The sequence below is a fragment of the Stegostoma tigrinum genome, chromosome 16 (genome assembly GCF_030684315.1).
Source record: "Stegostoma tigrinum isolate sSteTig4 chromosome 16, sSteTig4.hap1, whole genome shotgun sequence".
Taxonomy (NCBI): Eukaryota; Metazoa; Chordata; class Chondrichthyes; order Orectolobiformes; family Stegostomatidae; genus Stegostoma; species Stegostoma tigrinum.
This window is the reverse complement of record NC_081369.1, coordinates 40,037,122-40,050,428: the sequence shown is the minus strand read 5'-3', so window position 1 is coordinate 40,050,428 and position 13,307 is coordinate 40,037,122.

The window sequence follows — 13,307 nt, the reverse complement described above, 5'->3', positions numbered from 1 at the left end:
ATCCTCCCAGTGCAAATGTATCTAGGCTGTTAGCAATGCAATTTATGCAAGATCATCCTCCTTCATCTCATTTCTCTGTGACAAGGTCAATACTGTAGCTCATGCAGGATACTTTGTCAATATTGCTAGTTTCTCAGGTGCAGGACTCCATAGACTGTGCACATATTGCATTGAGTGCACCGTATCATAATGTGACAGACATCATGAATAGTAAAGTGTTCAATCTGGTAAATGTACATGACACTTACGAAAATCATCATTACTACATCTCAGAAATCTGTGCCGGCTACATTGGCAACTGATATAATGTCCAAAACCCTGGTAACTCTCAAATCCCAGCTTCCTTTCAATGGCCAGATGTCTTACAAAGATGGCCACTGATACAAAGACTACCATCTGCAACTGTGTCTGACGACTCCATTTTGCAACCCCATGATTGAGACTGAGAGCAGACCCAAGGCAGCTTATTATTCCACAGGGTCATTGTGGAGAAGATGAGGCTTTGATGACCAACAGTCTGACAAACCTTGCAGTACACACCAGACAGAATGTGCTGCATGATCTTTGCATACAGTGCTCTGCACAACTCGAGCAGGCAAGTGGGAATGTGATGGATGCTAAAGAACTGGTAGAGAGCTAGCAGTCTTCCAAGGATGAAGATGAGGATATTTGAGCAGTAGGTGCATCATCTTCACCATGGCAGAAAGGTCCAGCTTCAAGCACAGCAAAGCCAGACAAGATGTAATGGACACCTGCTTCCAATAGGTCTGAGTTGGGTGAAATCATTATTGATTGAAAGTAAACTTGTTTTGCTGCAAAAGCTGGCCGCCACAGTTCATTCCCAGAAGAAAATGCAGCTGTTTTGTTTGTTCTTTCTTAGCTTTTCTTGTTTCACAAAAATGATTGTTAGTAACTATGTGAAGAAACAGCTGTAATGCTTCCACATTCAACAATGACAAAATGTTATACAAGGATGCACATTAGATTTACTCCTCCAGACAAGTTTCTAACATTGACGGGTGCCATAAAAAATGTAGCTTCTGTGGGTCCATTCTTGTAACTGCAGCTAAAATGACTGTTGATCAGACAGATAATGATTTAAAGTGCCAGTTTCTCTACAAATGTGATACGATGCTTGCAATGAAGTATTTGTCACTCATTGCCACCAATGTGCCCTCAGAAGCTTTGCTTTATCCTTGCCTTCCCACTACATTCAGGTCCAGTCCCAGTGTCTCCAGCTGCCCCATTGTGGAGCCTACCGAAGGTTTGGGTGGATGATGCAGGGGCATTTGTGGCTAGAGGCCCAGACATGTTGAGAGTGTCTTTCCCAGAGGTAGGCTCACCCTCCTTCATTCCAACTTCTACACGGTTATATGTGGCAGGCAGGATGGAGGTCTAGAAGTGGAGTAACTCTGCAGTGACCTGCAGGAGATCATTGGGGACCAGTGTGTGTTGCCATGTCTGTCAGGCACCACTTTGTCATCTTGAGAAAAAAGACCACCCAGACCAAAGTCAATGTATCTTGTTTCCTTGCAATTGATACTAACCACCAATGGTCACAGTGATAGACTGTAAGTGTTTGGATGGATCTAGCTCTCCATAGCTGTACCAACCTGTCCATGGAGAGAGCCTGGTACACACATGCCAGAACCAGATTGGTGCTGATAATGTTGGTGGACTACAACATTCGATAAGTTCATCAAGTCTGTCAGATAAACCTTCCTGTAGCTCCTGCATCTGCTTGTACATTTACTGAATTATATTAATGGCCAACATAATGACGTCCTGTCCTGTCTGGTGTTGAGCAAATGTCTGGCGTCCTGAAATCCTCTGAATGCCAGGGAGCTGGGCCATTCCTTCTTCAGCCAACTGCAGAGATGTACCAGTGACACGCTCATCAAAGTGTGCTCCGGAGTCTAATCTAGCTAAAATGTGTCAGCAAATGAGCTGGTGGAGATGCAGGACACAGCTTTGCTGGTGCATCCTTTGAGGTAGAGGAGCAGCTGGTGGTCGGAGGAGCTGGCCTTTTGTAGGGGGAGGCTGAGTGGACATATCTGGCGCCTGCATAAGACAACAGAGAGAATGATTTACAAATAGTGGTAGAAACTTGAGCATCTTAAGAATACTGTTAAGTGGGGAGAGCAGGTCAGCAGATTACAATGAAGCTCACTGGTTCCTGGAACATGGATGTCTCAACATCCCCTTTTTAACACAGTGAGGAGTCAGAGTATTAAATGCATTGCCTGAGCATGTCTTCGTGACAGTTTGGAAAGAAATGTTCAAGAGGGCATAGGATGACTATTTTGATAGAAATAATGTACAAATACAAGGGGAAAAGGCACAAGATTAACATTAATTAATGATGATCCTCTGATGAGCTGATAAAGATTTGAAGGGCTGAGTGGCTTCCTCCTGCACTTCTATGATTTTGTGATTCAACCTGATTGTGGTAGCTTACTCCTGCACCTGGCTGGCACAGGATTTACTGTTCTTGCAGGAGCAGAAAAGGTGGTGGATTGTTCCGTTTATGTGACTAGGAAACACAGACGTCAGGAAGGTTCGTAATTGGAGGGGGTGAGGGTGGAAGTGGGGCAAACAAGCACGATTGATGAAAGACACTGCATGCAGTAGTTAGAGTAGCAGATCCTGAGCCTTGGTAGGAGGTGGGTATAGGCTCAGAGTTGCAGTGAGTGGAGTAGCAGAGAGGAGATGGTGGCATGGGAGCGCAGAATGACATTAACCTTCTTGCAGCATTGTTATGTGTTCCATCAAACCTTACTGGCAACCTTAGAGCAGGCTGACAGTGTCTGATGCCATGTTATCCTTTGGTGATCCTAGGGCAAGAGGACAGCTCTATTCTTCATCACCCTGCCTAGTGGGTTGTCCAGGCTCTGGTTGAGAAAGCAGGGTGCTAATTTGACTCTCTCAGATATGGCAATGAACAGCTAAACACAGTGAGGGCCTTTCCTGTCTTACTGTGTTTGAATCTGACGCAAAAACAGAAATTGCTGGAAAAACTCAGCAGGACAGGCAGCACAAATTCTGAAGAAGGGACACCAGACCCAAAACATTAACTCTGATTTGTCTCCACAGATGCTGCCAGACCCAATGAGCTTTTCCAGCAATTTCTCTTTTTGTTTCTGATTTCAAGCATCCACAGTTCTTTCAATTTTTTTTATTTAAAGATGTGCCTGTGGTGTCAATGCTGGATAGTCCTGGCACCAGCAACTAGTGTTGCATCATGGGAACAGAGTACTTACTTAACAAAGTGAGGACCAGGGTATTGCACACGAAGAGTCAGCAGGACTGAGAAAGGAAAATCCTCCTTGAAACTCTGCAAAGTTGGCAATTTGGAAAAATATGGGAAAATTCAGTTGTTTGAATTTAGTGTTGGCTCTATAAAATATTGAAATCCTGATATATAACTGCAGACTGTTGTATATACTAACCATAACTGGATTAATTTTCTAGGAAGATCTCATAACAAAAAAAGGAGACTTTCTTGGAATTTAATGCAATAACTATGCAATTTGAAAATCAGTCAGTAAATTGAATGGAATGGAATTGAATTGAATCAGTTATTGTCACATGTAATCAATGTAAAAATACAGTGAAATAGGTTTACTTTTGTCATTCATACATGGTGCTTTTCACAATAACAATAAGATAAGACAAAGATACTCAAGACAGTCTAACTTCCCATTCCACTGCTGTAGTCCCACTTAGGGCTTTCCACGCCTCAGTTAGAGTCCCACTCCAGACTTTCCAACCTTCGCCATGTTGCTGGATGCTTTATTAAGAGCAAATATGGAAGAAGACAAAATGTCATGCTCAAAATGTACTTATATGGAAATTCATTTTTACGGGGCAAGTCCTTGTGAATATCGTGCATTTTTACCATCAAAACGAAATGTGAATAAATAGAAGAGATATGGTGTAAAAAGAGATAGTAACAGAAAAATCAAAATTCCTCCCAAAGATAACTTTTCCATTTCTCCCCTACGGGGAGATGTGATGAAGGGTCACGATATGGTATTGTTATTCATCTGAAATTTGGGTTCTAGCACGGACAGAACCATATATAGTTTTAAGCTTGATTTGCATTTCTATATTGTGTTGAAAAATGGAGAGGATTTAGTTTCATTTTTAAGTACTGTGAATGCTACAGGTTTGCCTGGAAATGTGTTTACATACCCTTCAACAATTTTAACAAAAGCTTTTTATAGATAGTTCAGTGCTATAAGCACATTAACAATGTGATGTCGCCTAGAAACAAAGTGTCCCTTTTGAAAGGGAAAACCATCTAGAAGATTAGGAGTGTGCAGATTTATGTTAGAAAGAACAGTTCTATGGCAGCAAAGGATCTGTTAGCTTTACAGTCCCCAAAGAAATGTGAGCTGAAATGTGTGAACAATGAACAAGGAGCAGGAGTAAGCCATCCAGCCCTCAAGCCTGCTCAACCATTCAATAAATCATGGCTGATCAGATTGCAACCTCAAATCCACACTCCTGCTTGCTCCTATAATATTTCAACCCAATCCCTGGTTTAACACAAATCTATTCACTTCTTCCGTAAACTATTCAAGGACTCTGCTTCCTCTGCCATTTCATGAAGAAAGTTCTTCAGATTCACAGCCCTCTGAGTGAAATCTTACCTTTGTTTTAAATGTGTATCCCTGAATTTTTAAACAGTGATCCCTAGTTCTTGATTTTTCTGAAAGAAGAAATATCAACTCCCCACCCAACTTCTTCAGATCCTTAGGGTCACATAAATTTCAGTCAAGTCACTTCTTTCTCTTCCAAACTCTAGGGATATAAGCCTAGTCTGTGGTACCTTTCCTCTTATGACAAACCACCCGTTCAGGTATTAATTTAGTAAACCTTCTGTGAATAACATCCATCCTGCATTGAATAAACATTCTAGATATAGTCTCACCATTATGCTGTGTAACTGAAACATAACTTCTATACCTATTTTAATCAATTCCCCTTGCAATAAATAATAACACTTTATTCTACAGTCAGTTCTGATAAAACGCACATTTCTTCAATGTCAATTTGTTTAAATGCGATTGAAAAATTATAGAATGCAATTGTAGAATGCAAACTTTCCATACCTGCATATAATGTGATTTCAACCCCATCACTTTAAATGCTGTGGTTATTGTATAATTTTCTTATAACACAAGACCGCATGAGAACGGAACTATTGCATGATATCGGAACCGACTGTATTGGCTTTCCTAACTACTTAATGCACTTGCATACAAACGTTTTGAGATTCATATGTTAGGACATCCAGATTCCTCTGCATCTCACACCTCTGCAATCTCTCACCTCTTAGATAATGTTTTGCTTTTATTCTTCCTGCAAAAATAGACAGTTTCACAAAATATTACAGTTACCAGATCTTTGCCCACACACTTAACCTATCCATATCATTCTGTAACCTCCTTGTGTCCTCCCTCCCCTCCCCACCTTTTCTTGCCTAGCTTTACGTTGTCAGCAAATTTGGCAATAGTGTCTTCATCTAAATCACTCACATGTATAGACATTATCAACAGTTGAGGTCCCAGCACAGCTCCCTGTGGTACACCACTCATTCCAATCTTTCCAACCAGAAACAGACCCATTAACACATGAACAGGTATTAAGTAGATATTTTCATAATCAACCTGTTCGAAGCTACTATAGCAAGCCTCTGGAACAGGCAGGACTTGTAGCCTGGCTATCTACAATTGCAACACAAGGGCCCATAATAGGTACAACTAAAGAAATAGCACAAATTGACTGCAACAATTCACCATTTAGAAAGAAAGTAGAACCATTTCAACTGAGTGAGGAATTTTAATGACCACATCTACATATGGATTAAACTCTCCACAGCTCAAGCACACGCTCACAAACAGACTATGAAAGAACTTACCACAAGCCACATTAAATCAGACCATGGTACTAAACAAAATAGTTTGCATTTTTAATGTCATTTTCCCCAGTGTGCTGAAGCTTTATGCAGGCTGAGGCTACATGGTCCAAATGAGAATTGAAAAATCATTGAGTTCTTAAACTGAGGGTTGTTGTTTCAAGTCCTATGCAAGGTAATGCTTTCCCTCTTAATCATTTTATCCAGGTTTTTTTAAGCAAGAATATAACTATCAATTCTCCATATTAGAAGTTGGAAATCTCATTTACAAAAATGTCTTGATTATATATTTTCATTATTAACAGAATCATCAAAGTACATTTTACAAAGCGAAAAGTTGATGAATGCCGGAGAAGCTAGTTACAAGAACTTACAATTGGGTAAGTACCGCACAGACTTGAAAATGGGCACCTTTAAGTTTACTGTTGGTTTCTGTCAAGAAAATTTATTTGTTTAAATGCAACCAGCTGATACTTTGATATTGTTCTTGTGCAGGAAATGCTCCCCCATCCTTGTGGCAAAAATGTTGAATTATTGATAAGAATGACAAAGTTTTCTTATGTCTGATGATTCCTTCCCTTGGAAGGTTGCACATGCAGTGTCAACAAGTAACATCACCTTCTTAATTACCTTTGATGTGTTATAGCCTTGTCTCCTTTACTGCTTGTCTTCAGCATCTCTCTTTAATTCTTCCCTTCTTTTTCACAGTCTCAGGCTATCAGACAAATTACATTTGAACTTTTAAGTCTCAGAATTTAAGACTTCATACCACAGCTTTGGTGCTTGGTTGTACCAAAATTTTAGCAAAGAGGGATTGACGAGAAAGAAATTGTTAAGAGCCCAATAAACTGATTGAAATGTGACTCAGAATTCTCAGTAATGAGGGTTTTCTTGATGGCTCCACTCCAAAAGTGGGAGACATCTGGCTATAACAGATCCGTTGTGGAGAAAGATCACTTGTGTTGGATGTCTGTTTATCATGCATGATTTAGGCACTTCTGGGAACAGGACGGGGGTGGAGTGATGGTTGGATGTTTAGCACAGGAAACTCCTTTCATAATGTGACAGGAATTTAAGTTCAATGCTAATGTAGCATGAGTGATATTATTAAAACCTACAATTTCCTGGCCAGAAATAGATTGAATTATCATTGTGTCTGCACTAATTGGGTGTTTATGCTTGTTTGAATACAAATTTTCTTGAAGGGACAGCATGCAATTACAACAAATCTTTAAAGGCCTTGTTATCAATTGCTTTTTCTGTGGCTAATTCTGAGGTCAAGAGGGTAATTTTTGGATTTTTTTTTACTACCAGTTTACTATTTGTTACAATCAGGATTCCTAAAGGTTTCCTATTTTATTTACATCCTTTGAAAAATGAGGACGAAGTGGAACAAATTAGGATGTCAGTCATGAGGGGTTATGTCATAAGTCAGGATTGCGAAGGAGCAACTTTGCATTTTTTCGATGTATGCCCAATGGGAATATTACATATCCATAAATTATGGAACTAGGGTGACACCATAATCATGCTTGATGGCCAAAGACCAATTGTGTAATAATTGAGAGACTTCTTAGTGTTTAGTAAGCATGAGCCATTATCTTTCCAAAAATAAGGATAATAAAAGGTGCACTCCTTGGACTTGTCAAGAGTATTAATACATATCAGGCTAAAATTAGTGAGAAATGCAACATGCTATAACCAGCCCTGCAGTAAGCACAGGCCAAACACAGCAGTGGTTAGGTAAGTCACTTCAGCCTAAAAATGTTGTACCTCAGGCTTATTTCTGTTAGCCAAAAGGCAGATCAGCAACAAATTGTTATATTAAGCTGACAAGTGATGAATGTTTGCCAAAACTACAACCTCTCCATGGCCACTGGCAACAGAGCAAGAGGATACTGCATCCCAATGGTGTAATTACCCTAAGTCCAAAGCATTTTTGACTGTACTCTGGACTGTTGGGACTTCTGTATTCATACATGTTATTGCATTCTTGAACCACAGGCACTGTCAGTGTGCAGTTGATCTGTAACCATTACATAGCATAGTACCTGATTTCCAGGAAGCAATTGATTTAAGCCATTCCCCATTTAAACTGCAAAGAAAAGCCCAAGGTTGGTTTCTTTGCTGTTCTTGAAATGGCTGCTCTATAATGATTACGTACACCAGCCAATGTACATGCATCATTGAATACATCATAGCATGCTAAGGTGAACTTTAGGTATCCACAGTATCAGGGTTGAATGTTCAGCTAAAGTTTCCCACATCACTATAATAAACTGCATGCAAAACGTATTACCATGGAGTATTGAGAAAAGCAAGACGATAACAAAATATACCATGAGAATAGGTAAAGGAAGCTTGAGGTGTAGCTGCTAATCTCTTAATAAAGACATTATTTCTGCTTGAGCGCATTTGCAGGTGTGCATTAGACTTAACCCAGAACAAAGACAACCTCAGCACAGTATTTGGTGAGCTGAAGTCAAGAATAGAATGCCCAAAATGTACCAAACACTGGCCTGATTAAAAGCCAGCATTGATACGATTAACTTAAATGTAAACATGCAAGGACATCGTGTTTTCTATATAACATTAAAGATGAGCTCATTAGAATGCTGTGCATCTGAAAGACAATGGGACTTACATATCAATCTATTATATCCTGCCAGCAACCAAAAGAACAGCACAGAATGAGGGCGATGAGGTTACTGACTGTGAAATTGAAAGTGAAACAATTCCAGTATTTTTCTGATTATTTTAAAACTCTGAGACCTGGTTAAAGTTTACATTAATGCAGGTGAGAATTTCCTTACAGTTAAAGACATGGTTACGGAAAGCCTTAATTCCTGCTTTGAGGCTCGGGTTATTTTCTTTGGAGAAGAAAATGCTTAGGGAAGATCTGATTCAGGTGTGTAAGATTATGATGGGCACAGGAAAAGTGAATGGGAAGCAACTATTCCCCATAGTTAAAGGGTCAATAATGAGGAGGACATGATTTTTATGGTGAAGGGCTGGAGGATTAGAGGGGATTTGAGAAAAGCCTTTTTCACCCAGAGGGCAGTGGAAATCTGAAATGAACAGCCTGGGAGGGTAGTCAAGGCAAGAAACCTCACAACCTTTCAAAAGTGCATGAATGAGCACTTGAAATATCATAACGATCAAGTCAATGCATTGAGTGCTGGAAGGTGGGGTTAACATAAATAGGTTGGTGCAGAATCAATGGGCCAAGGGACCTCCTCTACGTTTTATGATTCTATGACTGATAAAAATATGAAAAAGACCGATAATTCAACATAACCAGTGAGAGAAGGCAGTCGCCTTTCTTTATGAAATGCTGGAGAGCAAATACGTCCAGACTCTCCATAGGAAATAAATCTTACCTTTTAGAAATGTCCACATTCAAATGCAGCTGGTTTTAGAAGTTGAGTAGAATGACCATCAGTTTGGTAATTATCAATGAACATTTCACATCCTTTTCCTCTTTAATTAGAGAATGTGCAAGCCCCATGCTGGTCAACAGAATGCCTCTGTTAACACCACAAGATATCTGCCCGAGGCTGTGCTTTCAATGTTTTTCATTGACTCAGCTCAATAATACCCTATCTGGTGTAAAAATAGTCACGTTTTGATTTGCCTTCACTGGTATAATATTGAGCACAAGTGCTCCCTTGTTTGGCCTAAAGAAAGCCATAAAAGGTACAAAGGAACCTTTCCACTGAGCTTCACTATGCCATTTTTAGTGTGACATAGATCTTAGGGAAGGGCTGAACAAAATGTTCATGTTTTATCATTAAACATTCCATTTTCAACAAATATCACCTGTTTGGTATCTTTCTCTGACGGACAGATTCATTCCATCCAACGACTTTTAATTTCATTGGTACTTCCCAGGTGAGAAATACAGCACTGGGGGTGGGGGGGGAAGCATGGTGGCTCAGTGGTTAGCACTGCAGCCTCACAGCGCCAGGGACCTGGTTTCGATTCCAGCCTCAGGCGGCTGTCTGTATGGAGTTTGCACATTCTCCCTGTATCTGCGTGGGTTTCCTCCGGTTTCCTCCCACAGTCCAAAGATGTGCGGGCTAGGTGGATTGGCCATACTAAATTTCCTGTAGTGTTCAGGGGTGTGTGGGTTACGGTGGGTGGGGATGGTGATGGGTCTGGGTGGGATGCTTCAAAGGGTGGTGTGGACTTGTTGGGTCAAAGGGCCTCTTTCCACACTGTAGGGAATCTAATGTACAGCTGGCATATAGAATAAGCAATATGATGCAAATTTCAGAAAAAAGTCCACAGTGTGGAAGCCAAGTTAATAGTTTTATTTATCATCTGAATCATTGAAACATACTCCAGCCTGAGCTCTAGAAGACAAATTTTATATTCAATTCTATTTCTCTTCTTTTTTGTGTTGTTTATTCCACCAGCTACCATGTTCACATAGCCCTTAGACTTGCCTGGCCTATCTCCCACACTTTTGCCCTCAACCTTTCCCCTCTACCCCACAACAACGATAGGATCCCCCTGCTCCTCCCATGCCATACCACCAGCATCCACTTCCAAAGCATCATAAGTCATCATTTCCATCACCTTCAGAAGGATATCATGACCAGATACATATTTCCCTTCCCTCCCCTCCTTTGGCAGCATTCTGCAGGAACCATTGCCTTCATGATGCCTCCTCCTTCCTAACAGCGCCCCACATCTCCATAACACCTTCCCATGCAATCTCAGAGGGTGCAATACCTGCCCATTTACCTCTCTCCCCACCATCAGAGCCCTAAACACACCTTCCAAGTGAAGCAGTGATTTATCTGCACTTCACTCAATTTAAACCGCCATATTTGCTGCTCACAAATGCAGCATTTGTAGACTCCTCTACATTGGGGAGATGAAACACAGACTGGGTGACTGCTTTGCAGAACACCTATGTTCTGTGCATAAAATGACCCAGAGCTTCCAGTTGCCCACCATGTCCACACACCACTATGTTCCCATGCCAATATTTCTGTCGCAGGCCTGCTGCTGTGTTCCAGCCAGCCTCAGGGCAAGCTCAAAGAATAGCATCTCATTTTCTGCTTGAGACCCTGCTGCCTCCAGGACACAACAAGAGGTTCAATAACTTTAGAGCTTGATTCCATTCTTCCATGTTTATTACACACTTCTACACCCAGACTTGTTATGGCATGGTTTGCTTTTAGCACAGCCTACCCATTCTCTCCTGTTCTTAGCCCACACTATCACTTCTGTCCTAGCTCCCTATCAATAAGACCCTTATTTGCCGAACCCTTTCATATATCTCTCCCTCTCCCTCTCTCTCTCTCTCTCTCTCTCTCTAGGTACTGTGTCTACTTAACCCCCAAACTCTTCCCTTTCGTCCTCCCTACCCCAACCAACACCCAAGCCCGTCTTCACAACAAAATACCACTTTTTTCCAGCTACTATCAGTTCTGATATAGATTCCTGGACTTGAAAGATTAATTCTGCTTTCTCTCCACAGATGCTGCTGGCTCTGCTAAGTTTCTCCAGCAATTTCTGTTTTTCTTCTAGTCTTCAGCAAATTCAATCCATTCTATGTGATGCAAAAGAAAAGGCCTAAGCCATCTGGATATAACAAAAGGCGTGGGCCCCAATAATGTTGTTGTTGTGTCAGGTAACAAACCCCAGCTTGTTCACAAGTCCTTTAGCTAATTTGCAACCAATTCTGGACTTAATACGTAACAAGCTCACTGCTGTCGAATGGGAAAGCTGAGTGTCGGACCCAGATGGTCAAGTCACTTATAAAGAAAAATGCTAACTTCTACACAGCATTCTTGACTTGCAAGTCCATTTCACTCCAGTGAAGGTTATTGCTAAGGAGCAGAAAACTGAAGAGTCACTCCCTATCCTACCAAAGAGTTTCACTCCAGCATTAAGTATGTGCATGTGGGAGAATGAACTGTCTTTCTGGAAGCTACTGCCCTCTATATTAGACATCATTGTGCATGACAAAAAACATAGAACAATGTTCTAACCAGTTGATAACAAAGTGTGGGGCTGGATGAACACAGCAGACCAAGCAGAAGTTTAGGAGCACAAAAGCTGACGTTCTCTTGGGCCTAGGGCAATATGGAGATGGGACCTCAACAGGAAAGGTACATTCATTCAAGAGGCAGCAGGTAAACAGCAATTATATATTGTTCATGTGGTTAAGGGAGTTGTCTGAAGGAATCACAGGAATGTTTACGCATTGTGAACTCATTGTCCACCAGCACTTGATTAGGATGAACCTGTTGAGGGATGTAATAATGAAGGGGCCTTACAGATGTCACTCGCTCAGGAACAGAAATCAGGCTCAGGACTATTGACCTTATCTTCCAAACTTGAAGAAAACATATTCTGAAAAAGCCTCCAAATTGCTTGAATTTGTGAAGTCAGAGACTTGGGGAAAGATGTGGGTAGTGGTAAATATAATTTTATATATGAATTTTTAATTTTAAAAATTGGATAAAGGGTGGTGGGGGAGAAATGTTGTATAAAATGCATGACTCTGAAAGGGTTAATGTTGAGGAGTGCATTAAACACTGCCTTAAATAATGAAGTGGTATTGGTAGGTGCAGTATCAGCACTTTTTGCATCTAACCCTGTACTCACACCATGAAAACATCAGGTACTTTCGAGCCTAATTTTTCAGCCTAGATATTTTGTAAAGGAGAGAAAAAAACATGTATGTTAAGCAGGTTTTGTGAGATTATAGGTAAACAGTTACCAATGTTTCTTAACAAGCCTGTTCAGTAGCAACAAGGTACGTAATATCTCATTTTATGGCAGTCATGTGATTTCCACAATAAATTCTTTTGCAATATAACCATAGGAAAACTATCATGGTAAAAATAAGAAATTTTATTCTGGATGTTTAACTAGCCGTAAAAGCATCAATGCAAAGCTATACCAGCAAGCATTTTAAATTGAAATCCATATGCAAAACCGTTTTTGAAGCTCCTTACTCATTGTTCTTTTCGCTTGAACTTTAATTTTTAATGTTATATGATTTATTTATTGGAAAACATCTTTCCATTTTGAGAAAAATCGATTTACATTTAAATTATAGATCACAACAATGCTCCTGAGATGAGAGTAATCCACATTTGTTTAATGCTTCAATGTTTACCACCAATTACAGCAAACACGATTTTTTTAGAAAGTGACAATGCAGTTTGCAAAATCCCACAGAGGAGGCTAAATTGGTAACCCCCTGGAACAGGGATGATGAGATACCACAATGATTACTCCTGTGCCTGTTTATTACAATGAAGTCAGCATGCCAACTTTGTGACAATTGCTGATTTGATCAATTTCAGTGCTCAGTGCCAACAGTATCGCGAGACGTGAGCATCAGATGAGGTTAACTGGC